The 15,581-nt window shown below is 51.2% G+C and overlaps 2 long non-coding RNA genes across 2 annotated transcripts; both read right to left on the reverse strand.

Annotated features, from left to right (window-relative positions):
- Nucleotides 1-284: 284 nt before the first annotated feature.
- Nucleotides 285-2,379, reverse strand: LOC144740453 (uncharacterized). The gene is made up of 3 exons (XR_013589642.1): nucleotides 2,315-2,379; nucleotides 1,225-1,342; nucleotides 285-747 (listed from the first exon to the last, which is right to left on the reverse strand). It is a non-coding gene; the product is annotated as an uncharacterized LOC144740453 (long non-coding RNA).
- Nucleotides 2,380-11,125: 8,746 nt separating this feature from the next.
- LOC144740455 (uncharacterized) lies at nucleotides 11,126-13,923 on the reverse strand. The gene is made up of 3 exons (XR_013589644.1): nucleotides 13,704-13,923; nucleotides 12,203-12,269; nucleotides 11,126-11,214 (listed from the first exon to the last, which is right to left on the reverse strand). It is a non-coding gene; the product is annotated as an uncharacterized LOC144740455 (long non-coding RNA).
- Nucleotides 13,924-15,581: the final 1,658 nt, after the last annotated feature.

Genomic DNA, 15,581 nt, shown 5'->3' on the forward strand with positions numbered 1-15,581 from the left:
CCCACGACCTCCTGCGTACCAGGCGAGGTAGTTAACATCACATCAGGGTCGGGATCGAACCCACGACCTCCTGCGTACCAGGCGAGGTAGTTAACGTCTCATCAGGGTCGGGATCGAACCCACGACCTCCTGTGTACCAGGCGAGGTAGTTAACATCACATCAGGGTCGGGATCGAACCCACGACCTCCTGCGTACCAGGCGAGGTAGTTAACGTCTCATCAGGGTCGGGATCGAACCCACGACCTCCTGCGTACCAGGCGAGGTACACAGAGAGAGACTCACCGTGGCTCAGCAGCTGCAGAGCCCTGCACAGGAGTGGTGCCTCCACTGCTGCTGATGGTGGTGTCGCCCCAGCTGGTGATGGTGGGGGTGGTGGTGGTGGCCTCGCTGGTGGTTGTGGCCTGGATGGTGGTTGTGGCCTGGATGGTGGTGGTGGCCTGGATGGTGGTTGTGGCCTGGATGGTGGTGGTGGCCTGGATGGTGGTGGTGGCCTGGATGGTGGTGGTGGCCTTGCTGGTGGTTGTGGCCTGGATGGTGGTGGTGGCCTTGCTGATGGTTGTGGCCTGGATGGTGGTGGTGGCCTGGATGGTGGTGGTGGCCTGGATGGTGGTGGTGGCCCGATGGTGGTGGGAGTGGCCCTGCTGGTGGTGGTGGCCCGGATGGTGGTGGCCCGGGTGGTGGTGGTGGTTTGTAGCCAGCTGTGAGCCAGCGCCTGCTCAGGCGTCATCCGGAGATTCGGATCCCATCTGTTGGGAGACGCACGGGGAGGGAGGGAGGGGTGGGGGGGGGGAGACGCACACGTGGTGAGAGGGGCAAGGTGAGATGATTTGACAGGGTGGGAGGTGGGAGGAGAGTGGGGGGATGGAGAGGGTGGAAGGGAGTGGTGGTGGGTGGTGAGTGGGTTGCAGATCCGTCAACCCGTATGGTTTTTTCGATATTCTTGTACAGGGTAATTGAGTTTTCAGGTCCGTACGGAGTGCAGCCGTTTCAATTCTGGGTGATAAAAACAATTTGTGTCTATTTGTTTGTGTTTGTTCCTTGTGATGGGACTTTGCAGGATGTACGTTGATATGTATCAGGGTCAGTGAGTGACCAATAAAGGTCTGAATTGGGTCTGTAGTGAGGTAGGGCACTGATAAGGTGTTGACAGGTCTGGGGTGGTGAGTGGGCGTGAGTGGTGTGGGGATGAGTGGTGGTGAGCGAGGGGTGAGCGTGGTTCGTACTGCAGGCAGCGGCTGACAAAGTCCACCAGCTGAGGGTGGTGTCCCTGCAGTGCGCGGTGCAGGGACAGGCTTCCTGGTGGACGCTGCTGGGACAGGTTGTAGGGGAGACCCTCAGAGTCTGCAGAGAGACAGAGAGACACACGCAGAGTCACCCGCCAACACGTCGCCCACATACCCACTCAGCCACTTACCTACCCACCTTCATATACACCTACATACCAACTCACCCACTCACCCACTCACCTACCCACCCACTATCTCACCCACCCACTCACCTACCCAACCACACACTCACCTCCCCACCCACCCACTCACCCACTCACTCACTCAGCCACCCACTGACTCACCTACCTACTCACCTTCCCAACCACTCACCCACCTACTCACCCACTCACTCACCCACCCACCCACTCACTCACCCACCCACCCACTCACCTACCCACCCACCCACTCACCTACCCACCCGCCCGCTCACTCACTCACAAACCCACCTATGCTTCCTAGCGACTTCTACAGAGAGCCCCACCTCCGGGATATTCAGAGACCCCCCCCCCCCCAGTCCCCCCCCCACAAAAGAATCCTATAAGAGCCTCACTGCCACCCCCCAGCTAACAAGACGGAATGGGTTATGTCGCTGGCGTCAGCCTGCCCGAACCAACTCACCCACTCACCTACCCACACACTATCCCACTCACTCACCTACCTACTCACCTACCCAACAACTCTCTAACCCACCCACCCACTCACTCACCCACTCACTCACCCACCCACTCACTCACTCACTCACCCACCCACTCACCTACCCACCCACCCGCTCACTCACACACCCACACACCCACCCACCCACCCGCTCACCTACCCACCCACCCGCTCACTCACACCCACCCACCCACTCACCCACCCACCCACCCGCTCACCTACCCACCCACCCGCTCACTCACACACCCACACACCCACTCACTCACCCACCCACCCGCTCACCTACCCACCCGCTCACCTACCCACCCACCCACTCACTCACCCACCCACCCACTCACCTACCCACCCACCCGCTCACTCACACACCAGCCTGCCCGAGCCTTCGACTCACCAAAGTAAAGTGTCTTGTTTGGGGCTTCGTCCACCATCTTTTTTGGGGGCATGTCCAGGATCTGCGCACGGTTTCAGACGAAGGCAAAAGGAGGGGTGGGGGGCGGTTACAGCCGGTGTAGCCTCAGCGGGCCCATTGGGGCAAGTGCCATCTGTCAGCGGTGAGTAGTGGCGGAGGCAGCGCCTATTTGAGGCCGGAACTGCGTACAAAGACAACAATCCCCCCTTCCCCTCGTCTTGATTGCTTTTTCATAGCTTTCATGGCTTTATTTTGGTGATTTCGAAAAGTGTATTGGTTTAGCCATGTTTGTTTGTTGTAGTACAGAGTTAGACTGATGGCCTTAATCTAAGTTGTCTTATTGTTGTTGTTGTTTGACTTGCATCCCACTGGGATTTTTGCACACAGCGTTGGTGTACGGTGTTTTTTTCTGCAATATTTTGCTGTCTTTTCTTGGATTTTCTGTTTGCACTCAGTCACATATTCACTTTAAGATGTTTTTTGTTCATGTTGTTTGTTTGTTGCGGTTGCACCCGATTCAAGAGCCGAATGGCTCACAGGGCTATACATAATAAATTAACTTGAACTTGAACTTGTCTTAGCCTTATCTGATTGCTGGGGCAAGTGCTGGTTAATCACAAGCAGCACCTACGAAGGCCAGCACTGTGTACATAGACAACAATCCGCCCCTCTCCTTATTAGCCTCATCTCATTGCTGGGCCAAGTGCTGTTAGGAGTGAGCAGCACCTACGAAGGCCAGCACTGTGTACATAGACAACAATCCGCCCCTCTCCTTATTAGCCTCATCTCATTGCTGGGCCAAGTGCTGTTAGGAGTGAGCAGCACCTACGAAGGCCAGCACTGTGTACATAGACAACAATCCGCCCCTCTCCTTATTAGCCTCATCTCATTGCTGGGCCAAGTGCTGTTAGGAGTAAGCTGCATCTATGAAGGCCAGCAACATTGTGCACATAGACAACAATCCCCTCCTCCCCGTATTAGCCGTATTTGACTGCTGGGGCAAGTGCTGGTAGCAGCGAGAAGCACCTTTGAAGGCCGGAACGGCACATGAGGGGGTGGGTGCCCAGCGCCACGCCCGGCCACCTTTGGCGTTTGTGGCCGTGAGAGAGAATCCAACTCCATGAGTATGGGTCTCTGTGGGTCTGTATGGTCTCTATGAGTCTCTGTGCAGACCAACAGACCCATACCCATAGAGACCTGCCGGCCCACCCACCATACCCACCGTACCCACCCACCATACCCACCCACCCACCCACTATACCCACCGTACCCACCCACAGCCCGTACCTCGACGCAGCAGGGCAGGTGTTCTTCGTAGGTCCGTGGATCAAAGAGATCCTTGCCGGTGGCCATCTCGGCCACGGTGCAGCCCAGGGCCCACATGTCCACAGCGCAGGTGACCTGGTAGCCCAGCAGCAGCTCCGGGGCCACGTAGGGCAACGTCCCGCCCACGGTTTGGGCTGCACAGCAACAACAACGACAACAACAACGACAACAACGACAACGAATATGAAGCAGAGGTCGCAAACGGGTTTTGATTCCTTACCCGTACCCGGCCGCACCAGGGTCGCAAACGGGTACCTGTAGCCGGCCGGGTATCGGGTAGGGTACGGGTATCGGGTACCCGATTGCGACCTCTGATATGAAGTAGTCCCTCCGTCAACAGCGACGTGGGTTGAACAGGTTTATTTTTCGGTCGGTTAAACGCGTAGTCGGCTTCTGCGACCGATATGTCACGGTGAAGGTGAGTTTTTGGGTTGGACCGCGTACTCTGGCTTGCCCGCCTGATGATGACGCTCGGCTGTAAGCGCTCGAATTGTAAACGTCGTAGTGGGTTTACATCTCCAGCACACACCGGTTAGCGCTGTGCAAGTGGCAAATGGGCGCGTCCTGTTTACGTGACGCTGAACCTCACCGAGTGGCTGCGTCGGGTGGTGGCGGGTTCGACGACGCAACGTTGACATTGACGCGAGTTAACCCTGAACAACAAAAAAATCTCCACGTTCGCAAAGCCACTCGCCTTCATGCTTCAGGTAGAAGCTGCAGCCGAAGTCGGTGACCCTCACTTTGCCGGCCGCGGTGAGCAGAATGTTGTCCTGGACAAAGGGGGAGGGACAGAGAAGGAATTCCACGCTGTGAGGTTACGGCAAGAGAGTGTCCAGCCGGCAGCGGGCCTATCACGCAAAGTGACGCATTGACACCCTCACGGGCAGCGAGAGGTAGAGATAGAGGCACGCAGGGGGGTAAAAAAGCTACTTGGACTCGATTTGAAGCTTTCGTGACTGCAGCAGGGATTCATCTTCTTGGTTCTTTCGGTAAAGTCACCACGTGGAAGGGAAGTAATAAAATAATAAAAATAAAACACAATAAAATAATTCTCACGACGTTTCGGCCTACAACGCAAGCAGTCGTCCTCAGGTGAGAGGGCGCGATCACCGCCCCCGCTCCGCTCACCGGCTTGATGTCCCCGTGGACGATGCCCCGTCGCTTGGCGTACAACAGGAAGTGGAGGATGGCCTTGGTGTACTCCCTCAAGCGCATCACGCAGATTCGCCCGACGCTCCCTTTGCTCATCACGTCGTTGAGGCTCTTCCTGGCACGACGACGACGACAACCATGACGACGATAATTGTTTTTTTACCCTTCTATCTGGCAACAAAACTGACGCCTTTTTTTTTTTTTACAAGGAGTCATGTTTACATAGACCACAATACCTGCAGCCATAATGCAAACAAATAACATAACTCTGAAAATGTATGCACTGTCCTTGAAGTTGATTGGTCCACACCCGAGACGGCTTTCTTTAGAGCCTAGTCTCACATGGTGTTGGACGACAACGACACCGACGACTACGTTAAAACCCCTTTCCCGTTCAGATGACGTCCGCAGGGTGACCCACGACCCAGACCCCAAACCGACTGTGCCACTTGGTTAGTTTTGGGGGGGGGGGGGTCGTGAAACGCCTCGTCGCTCCGACGTGTTCATCCGCGGCCTTGCCGCGCCGCACTACTTGCGCCGAGGGAACTAACGCGCACAAAACATTTAAATTAATTGATTTAATTGTAGGTTTTTACCCTTTTAACTGGTACAAAACTGACACCTTTATTCAAGGCATCATGCTTGCAATGACCACAACACAAGTAGTCAAAAAAGCAAACAAAAAGAAGCAACTCTGATAATGATAATATATGCACTGTCCTTGAAGTTGATTGGTCCACACCCGAGACAGCTTTCCTTAGAGCCTAGTCCCCATTGGTGTTGGACCAGATGACACCAGAAGGTGTTCAACTCAAACACAGTGCAATATCAGAGTATTGAGAGCTCGGGGTTAGCATTTACACTATGAGATCTCTTTTACCAGTGGCAAAATATGATAGTAGGTTTTTACCCTTTTAACTGGTACAAAACTGACACTGACCACAACACAACTACTACATTTAATTGATTTAACGAGGCGAGACATCTTTTGATGAATTGTTAACTATCTTTAAACTCATTAAATAAACTGCAAAAGAAGTTAATTTTGAAAGTTATTAAATAAAGCTATTGGGAAACAAATTAGAAAATTAATCATCCCCCCGCCACCCCACACTTTGCGCAAGAGCACAGAAATGTGGTCACCACATCTGTGCCTCTATATAAGGAACGAAACAGGTGAAATTCTCCACAAAATCTGGCTGTCGCCTGATGAAGCTGGTTGTAATTACTGGCGAAACGCCGTACTCGGAGATTGTAAATGTTGTGGCTTGGCTCTCGAACACAACGTTGTGCTGTACCATTATACTACACTATACACTACACACTAGTGCTGTACTAGTAACGAATTGGTACGTTCTGTTTGCGTGACAACCCTTACTAGTTGGCTGTGTCGGATGGTGGCGGGTTTAACGACACAACATTTATATATAACGTAATCTAACCCAAAAATACCTCTATATTGGTCGCGAAAGCCCTGCGTGTAAAACTCAATAAATGTGATGAATCGATAAATCTAGTTGCTTGGGTGGTGGGGGGGGGAGGTTCGCGTACTTCAAGAGCTCGACGACGAGGCAATTGTGTCCGCGGAATTTGAACGTGTCCAGGACCCGGATGACTCCGTAGAGATCATCGCTAGCCTTGCCCTGCAGCTCCTTGGCCACCTCCAGCTCCGTCATCTGGCGGGACGCTGTCGAGGGGCTGAACAGCGGGAGGGGGAAGGCCACGAAATCGACGGTGACTCTGTGTGGGTGACTCTGTGGGGGTCTCTGTGGGTGTCTCTGGGTAACTCTGTGGGTGTCTCTGTTGGTTACTCTGGGTCTCTGGGTCTGGGTGTTTCTGTGGGCCTCTCTGGGTCTCTAAGGGTCTGGGTGTCTCTTGGGTCTCTAAGGGTTTGGGTGTCTATATGGGTCTCTAAGGGTCTGGGTATCTCTGTGGGTGTGTTTGTGGGTCTCTAAGGGTCTGGGTGTCTCTGTGGGTGTCTCTGTGGGTCTCTAAGGGCCTGGGTGTCTCTGTGGGTCTCTATGGGTCTGCTAGTTTTTAGTTTATACTTAGTAATAGTTGTAAGGCAGTTATTATTTTGTTAGTAAACTTTAGTTCATAGCAGTAGTCTGACGGCAGGTTATTATTTAGTGAGTTAGTTCATAGTAGTAAGTTCTACGGCAGTTATACATGTGTTAGTTCATAGTTAGCAGCAGTTTTACGGCAGTATTTTTTAGTTAATTAATATTTAACGGTAGTTTTATAGCAGTTAGTTTTTTTAGTTAGTTCATATTTAACAGTAGTTTTATGGCAGTTAGTGTTATGGCAGTTAGTATTCTGTTAGTTTATAGTTAGCAGCAGTTTTATGGCAGTAAGATTTTGTTAGTTTGTAGTGAGCAACAGTTTTATGGCAGTTAGTATTTTGTTAGTTCATATTTAGCAGCAGGTTTATGTCCGTATTTTGTTAATTTATAGTTAGCAGAAGTTTTAAGGCAGTTAGTATTCTGTTAGTTTATAGTTAGCAGCAGTTTTATGGCAGTAAGATTTTGTTAGTTTGTAGTGAGCAGCAGTTTCATGGCAGTTAGTATTTTGTTAGTTCATATTTAGCAGCAGGTTTATGTCCGTATTTTGTTAATTTATAGTTAGCAGAAGTTTTAAGGCAGTTAGTATTCTGTTAGTTTATAGTTAGCAGCAGTTTTATGGCAATAAGGTTTTGTTAGTTTCTAGTGAGCAGCAGTTTCATGGCAGTTAGTATTTTGTTAGTTCATATTCAGCAGCAGGTTTATGTCCGTATTTTGTTAATTTATAGTTAGCAGAAGTTTTACGGCAGTTAGTATTTTGTCAACGAGTCCATAGTGAAAGTTTCACGGCGGTGCCTCCAATCGTTTGATGATTATTGTCCGAGAGCGCGGGCCACCGCGGACTCACCACAAGGGCAGCGACATCATCTTGACGGCCACGTGCGTTTTGGTTTTGTGGTCGAGGCACTGCAGCACCAGTCCCTGGCCTCCCTTGCCGATCAGCTTCTGCACCTCGTAGCGGTAGTGGAGCTGTTCCTTGCGGACCTGGGGAGGCGGAGGAGGAGGCAGGGACCGGTAGTCAGAGTCGTCGCGATCGGAGTGCCCGACGCTCAATGGTGGTGGCAGCAGCGGCAGTCGGGGCTTCCACGGCCGCCATTTTCCACGGCCGCCATTTTCCACGGCCGCCATTTTCCACCATGGAGGTTTTTATTTGCTTGGGTGTTAGATTGCGGAGATGTTTAAATGTTTCGTTAAACTCGCCGAATGATTGACTTGAAGCTTTCGTGACTGCAGGAATTAATATATTTGGGTCTTTCGGTAAAGTCACGTAGGTTGGTTCAAAGAAAATAATAAAAATAGCAGAAAACTATGACGTTTCGATCGCAACGCAAGCGGTCGTCTAACTGTTATTTTTATTATTGTCTTTGAACCTACCTACGTGACTTTACCGAAAGACCCAAGAATACCGAATGCCGTTAAAACTCGGGGGGATTGTTCGCCTTTTTGCGTTTATCCATCTAACCCTCAGTAGTAAGACACTGGGTAGTGAGACACTGGCGGTGAGACACTGGTGGTGAGACACTGGTGGTGAGACACTGGTATTGAGACTAGGCCCTAACAAAGGCTGCTTTCTTTGGTGTAGACCAGGGGTCGGCAACCAAAATAACAAGAAGAGCCATTTCTTTCCAATTCGGTACAAAATTCAGTATTTCAAGAGCCGCAATGCATCTGAGTACATACTGTACATACGTACATATTGTCAAGAAGCAGCCCGTAAAGAGCCGCATGCGGCTCCGGAGCCGTAGGTTGCCGACCCCTGGTGTAGACCAATCAGTATCAAAGGCAATGCCACATATTATCAGAGCATGTTTTTGTCTGCATGTTCACCGCAAGTATGTGTTTCATTTCCAGAAAGGCTACAGCCTATCGTTACGCTGTTAAAGGCCCCACCACTGACCTGCTATGTAGCTCTTCTTTTTCAAGAGTGACCTGGCCATCACGAATCATTGCTCAACGAAGTGGGGCCTTCTCATTACCACCGTGTGGAAATGTGTAGCGGAAGCCAATTGCTCTAAATGTGTGGTGACGTTGTTTCTAAATGTGGAAGAAGAAACAAGTATAACCCGTAAAAACAATGTTTTTCACTATAAATCCTTTATATGCGTGGCGGCTAGAGTCCTCTCGTCCTCTGGCTTGAGATGGCTGCCACCTATGGGTCAGATGATTGCATTGCACCATTAAGCAATTGGTAATTAAATATAATATTTTTGTCCTAAAAAGTGTAACATTTTCAAGAACATTAATTGTCACGCACAACGAGTCTGTGTGCAAAATGTCAGCTAGATTGGATCACGGGAAGTGGGTTAAAAAACGACCGAAAGATTTGCACGGTCGTAAGCGCGCAAGCTAACTTAATATAAAGGATTTTAAAACGGAGGACCCGGAAAAATCCACGCAACCACGGGCAGAGAGATAGAGACGCAAACTCCAAATATGCAGCAGGCGTCAGGGTCGGTATCGAACCCACGACCTCCTGTATACCAAGCAAGGGAGTTCACATCTCCTGGCCACCGCGGCCGACGTCGTTGTGAGTGGATTAGCGAAAGTTTGCTTCATATGGTGCGAAATAACTTTAACACATACACAGAGACCCAGATCCTGAGAGACCCACAGACACCCAGACCAATAAAGACCCACACAGATCCTTCGACACCCACAGAGACCCCAGATAACCCGTAACAAAATCTTAACTGACTGTCTGTGTTTGGTGGTGGTGGCAGATTTAACAATTACACATTTATACTCATGCCTTCTAACCCAACAAAAACCTCTGGGTGTCTAATGGTGTCTCTTTGGATGCCTCTGTGGGTCTCAATGGGGATGGGTCTCTGTGGGTCTCTATGGGTGTCTCTGGTTCTCTGTGTGTGTCTCTTTGGGTCTCTATGGGTGTCTCTGTGTCTCTGTGGGTCTCTGTGTGTGTCTCTATGGGTCTCTATGGGTGTCTCTGTGGGTCTCTATGGGTGTCTCTGTGCGTCTCTATGGGTGTCTCTGGTTCTCTGTGTGTGTCTCTTTGGGTCTTTATGGGTGTCTCTGTGGGTCTCTATGGGTCTCTGTGTGTGTCTGTGGGTCTCTATGGGTGTCTCTGTGTCTCTGTGGGTCTCTGTGTGTGTCTCTGTGGGTCTCTATGGGTGTCTCTGTGGGTCTCTATGGGTGTATCTGTCTCTCTGTGAGCCTCACAGGGATGTAGTTGTTGTTATCGTCGTCGTAGCCGTCGTTGTTGTTGCCGCCCCGGGGTTTGTCGACCTCGTCGACAGTGAAGAACCAGACTTGTTCCATGGCCGCCAGCTCCAGCTTTTGGCGATGACTCAACTGAGGCCCAAAGAAATTCAGGATCGCTGCACACGTGACAACAACAACAACAACTTTGAACTATTTCTGTTTTGTTTACATGCCAGGTAAGGCCCCCGCTAGAGCTACATCGTCGTCATCATCACGTGGAAACTCCACTCAGACCTACAAAGACCCACAAAAATCAATTTTCGTATCGAACCATAGAGAAACACAGATACCCTTTGAGACCCATACTCACATAGATCAATAGAGACCCATACTCATATAGATCCATAGAGACCCATACTCATATAGATCCATAGAGACCCATACATAGATCCATAGAGACCCATACTCATTAAGATCCATAGAGACCCATACTCATAGAGATCCATAGAGACCCATACATAGATCCATAGAGACCCATACTCATAAAGATCCAGAGAGACCCATACTCATAGAGATCCATAGAGACCCACAGAGATCCATGCTGATAAGAGACCCATACTAAAATTAAACTATATATTTTTTATTTTGGCAGGTAAGGCCCCACTGAAGTGGCTGATATTATCTTCATCACATGGAAATACATAGTGGCAGCCAAATACTGTATACCCATGCAACATGGCTGCCATAACATCCCCTGTGCAACATGGCAATCATGACATTCCTCATGCAACATGGCCGCCCTAAAGACCCCCATGCAACATGGCCGCCGTGACATCCCCCACGTAACATGGCCATAGTGACGTCCCCCATGCAACATGGCCGTAGTGATGTACCCCATGCAACATGGCTGCCGTGACAGCCCCCATGCAAAATGGCCACAATGAAGTCCCCCATGCAAAATGGCTGCCACAAAGTCCCCTAAGCAACATGGCCGCCGTGAAGTCCCCCATGCAAAATGGCGGTAGTGACTTCCCCCCCCCCCCATTCACCGTGGCCACGTTTGCTCTCACTGCTGTTCTCACCTCGAGGCGATTTGCTGCGGATGGGGCCGGTGCCGGCTGCGGACAGCGCGCTCCACGTGTTGACAGAGACTCCCTCCCTCCTCCTCGCTCCAGCTTGGCTCGTCTGCACGCACATACACACACAGACAATATTGGAGCATGCTCCTCTACACACACGGACTTCAAATAAACATATTCTTAGGTGTTTTCGGTAAAGTCACGTAGGTAAAAAAATTAAAATTAATAAAAGTAAAATAAAATAAAAATCACGACGTTTCGGAGGCAACACAAGCTTCCGTCTTAAGGTGGAACCGTCACAGCACGATAGCTGTATCAAGTGAGAGGAGCTTGTGTTGCCTCCGAAACGTCGTGATTTTTATTTTATTTTTATTTTACTTTTATTAATTTAAATATTTTACCTACGTGACTTTACCGAAAAAACCTAAGAATATGAATCCTTGCAGTCACGAAAGCTTCAAATCTAGATTCAAATAAACAGTAGGCGTCAGGGTCGGGGTCGAACCCACGACGTCCTGTATACCAAGTGAGATTGTTAACATCTCCTAGCCACCGTGGTGCCACACAGTCGTGTACAGGCATCACAAACACTCACTACATCTCGCGGAGGATCGTTGCGCGGTTCGGTTCGCAAGTGCGAGTTGTAAGTCGACGTTGAACAAATATATATTTCATAGAAGCTCGTTCGTAAGTGAGGGTGGTGTTTGTAAGTGTGGGTGGTGTTCATCAGTGCTGGTGGTGTTCGGAAGTGTGGGTTGTCTTTGAGTTGTGCGCCTTTTGGCGTCATCTGGTCCAACACCATGTGAGACTAGGCTCTAAGGAAAGCTGTCTCGGGTGTGGACCAATCAACTTCAAGGACAGTGCATACATTATCAGAGTTATGTTTTTTTGTTTGCATTATGACTGCAGGTATTGTGGTCTATGTAAACATTTCTCCTCGTAAAAAAGGTGTCAGTTTTGTTGCCAGATAGAAAGGTAAAAAAAAAATAATCAGTGTGGGTGGTGTTTGTAAGTGAAGGTGGTGTTTGTAAGTGAGGGTGGTGTTCGTAAGTGCTGGTGGTGTTGGTAAGTCGAGAGTAGGGGCCCATGCGTACCTCCATGGTGTTGATGCTCAGAGTGGCTTCTCTCACGCAGCAGTCTCCAAGGTCTCTGTGTGGAAAGCTGTGGGAGGGGGGAAGGGGGTGGAGATGGTGGAGAGAGTCACAACATGAACTCACATCCTCACCACGGACCCAGCCTCACCAATAACCCACAACAGGCAACCACACACTCACCACGAACCGCTATCCTCACCACGAACTCACATGGACTCACATCCGCACCATGGACCCAGCCTCTCCAATAACCCACAACACGGACCTACACACTCACCACGAACCCACAACACGGACCCACACACTCACCACGAACCCACAACACGCACCACAAACCCACAACACGCACCACGAACCCACAACATGGACCTACACACTCACCACGAACCCACAACACGCACCACGAACCCACAACACGGACCCACACACTCACCACGAACCCACAACACGCACCACGAACCCACAACACGGACCCACACACTCACCGCAAACTCACAACACGGACCCACAAACTCACCACGAACCCACAACACGGACCCACACACTCACCACGAACCCACAACAGGGACCCACACACTCACCACGAACCCACAACACGGACCCACACACTCACCACGAACCCACAACACGGACCCACACACTCACCACGAACCCACAACACGGACCCACACACTCACCACGAACCCACAACACGGACCCACAAACTCACCACGAACCCAGAACACGGACCCACAAACTCACCACGAACCCACAACACGGACCCACACACTCACCACGAACCCACAACACGGACCCACACACTCACCACGAACCCACAACAGGGACCCACACACTCACCACGAACCCACAACACGGACCCACACACTCACCACGAACCCACAACACGGACCCACAAACTCACCACGCATCCACAACGCGGACCCACAAACTCACCACGAACCCACAACACGGACCCACACACTCACCTCGAACCCACAAAACGGACCCACACACTCACCTCGAACCCACAACACGGACCCACACACTCACCACGAACCCCAAACAGGGACCCACACACTCACTATGCACCCACACCCTCACCACGAAACCACAAAACTCACCACGAACCCACAACAGGCAACCACACACTCACCACGAATTCATAACACGAACCCACATGCTCACCACGAACCCACACACTCACCACGAACCCACAACAGGGACCCACACACTCACCACGAACCCACAACACGGACCCACACACCACGCACCCACAACACGGACCCACACACTCACCACGCACCCACAACACGGACCCACACACTCACCACGCACCCACAACACGCACCCACACACTCACCACGCACCCACAACACGCACCCACACACTCACTACGCACCCACATCCTCACCACAGACCCACACACTCACCACGAACCCACAACACTCACCACAAGCCCACAACACTCACCACAAAACCCACAACACTCACCACACACTCACCACGAACCCACAAAACTCACCTCGTCAAACGTTTCGCTCGGATGGCTTCAGCAGAAGTCGTTCGAAAGGCGACGATGACGAAGCTGCAGCAGCTGCAAGTGTCAGAAGCTGCCGTCTCCTTCACGCGCGTCAACAACTCTGAGGAAGCACGTGGCGATTGCGACGTCACCGGTGACGTATCAGTGCGAGGGGCGTGACCACGCCCCCTTTAGACACGCCCCTCCGAGTGACGTAACAGCGCGCGACCACGCCCCCGGAAGTCACCTCCCGCCCCTCCTTTTTGGGCGCCCCCCCCCCACCTCCATCCCCAGCTTCTACTTCCGCTTCCGGTCGGGGCGAATGGCGGGAAAAATCTGAAGCCTGCGTGGGCCTCCTCGAGGTCTACTCAGCCTGAAGATGTCTCCACGGGGCTCTGTGTGAGGTGAGTCTGTGGGTCTCTGTGTGGTGAGTCTGTGGGTCTCTGTGTGAGGTGAGTCTGTGGATCTCTGTGTGGTGAGTCTGTGCGTATCTGTGTGGTGAGTCTGTGGGTCTCTGTGTGGTGAGTCTGTGGGTCTCTGTGTGGTGAGTCTGTGGGTCTCTGTGTGGTGAGTCTGTGCGTATCTGTGTGGTGAGTCTGTGGGTCTCTGTGTGGTGAGTCTGTGGGTCTCTGTGTGGTGAGTCTGTGCGTATCTGTGTGGTGAGTCTGTGGGTCTCTGTGTGAGGTGAGTCTGTGGGTCTCTGTGTGGTGAGTCTGTGGGTCTCTGTGTGGTGAGTCTGTGGGTCTCTGTGTGGTGAGTCTGTGGGTCTCTGTGTGGTGAGTCTGTGCGTATCTGTGTGGTGAGTCTGTGGGTCTCTGTGTGGTGAGTCTGTGGGTATCTGTGTGGTGAGTCTGTGGGTATCTGTGTGGTGAGTCTGTGGGTCTCTGTGTGGTGAGTCTGTGCGTATCTGTGTGGTGAGTCTGTGGGTCTCTGTGTGGTGAGTCTGTGGGTATCTGTGTGGTGAGTCTGTGGGTCTCTGTGTGATGAGTCTGTGGGTCTCTGTGTGGTGAGTCTGTGGGTCTCTGTGTGAGGTGAGTCTGTGGGTCTCTGTGTGATGAGTCTGTGGGTATCTGTGTGGTGAGTCTGTGGGTCTCTGTGTGGTGAGTCTGTGGGTATCTGTGTGATGAGTCTGTGGGTATCTGTGTGGTGAGTCTGTGGGTCTCTGTGTGTGGTGAGTCTGTGGGTATCTGTGTGGTGAGTCTGTGGGTCTCTGTGTGGTGAGTCTGTGGGTCTCTGTGTGGTGAGTCTGTGGGTATCTGTGTGGTGAGTCTGTGGGTCTCTGTGTGGTGAGTCTGTGGGTCTCTGTGTGGTGAGTCTGTGGGTCTCTGTGTGGTGAGTCTGTGGGTCTCTGTGTGGTGAGTCTGTGGGTCTCTGTGTGGTGAGTCTGTGGGTCTCTGTGTGGTGAGTCTGTGGGTCTCTGTGTGGTGAGTGTGTGGGTCTCTGTGTGGTGAGTCTGAGACTCTGTGGGTGTCTCTACATTTCCACACGATGATGATGATGATGTTATCAACCACTTAGTTGAGCTTCTATCATTTGTAATAGCCAGCGCTACATAGCTCCTTACCTGGTAACATTTAAATTATTTAGTTTAGTATCTTTGTGGCTCTCTGTGTGTGTCTCTCTGGGTGTCTGTGGGTCTCTATGTATATATATGGATCTGTGTGTCTCTATGGGTATCTATGTATTTCTATGGGTCTTTGTCTTTACGATTATCTGTGTATTTATATGGGTCTCTATGTAACACTCTGGGTCTCTATGGGTCTCTGCGTTTCCCTGGATATCTGTGTGTCTCTATCGGTCTCTATGTATCTCTATGGGTCTCTGTGTATCATTATGGGTATCTGTGTGTTTCTATGGGTCTCTGTGTATCCCTGGATCTCT

Source organism: Lampetra planeri, unplaced genomic scaffold (genome assembly GCF_965212315.1).
Source record: "Lampetra planeri unplaced genomic scaffold, kcLamPlan1.2.h2 scaffold_217, whole genome shotgun sequence".
NCBI classification, from domain to species: domain Eukaryota; kingdom Metazoa; phylum Chordata; class Hyperoartia; order Petromyzontiformes; family Petromyzontidae; genus Lampetra; species Lampetra planeri.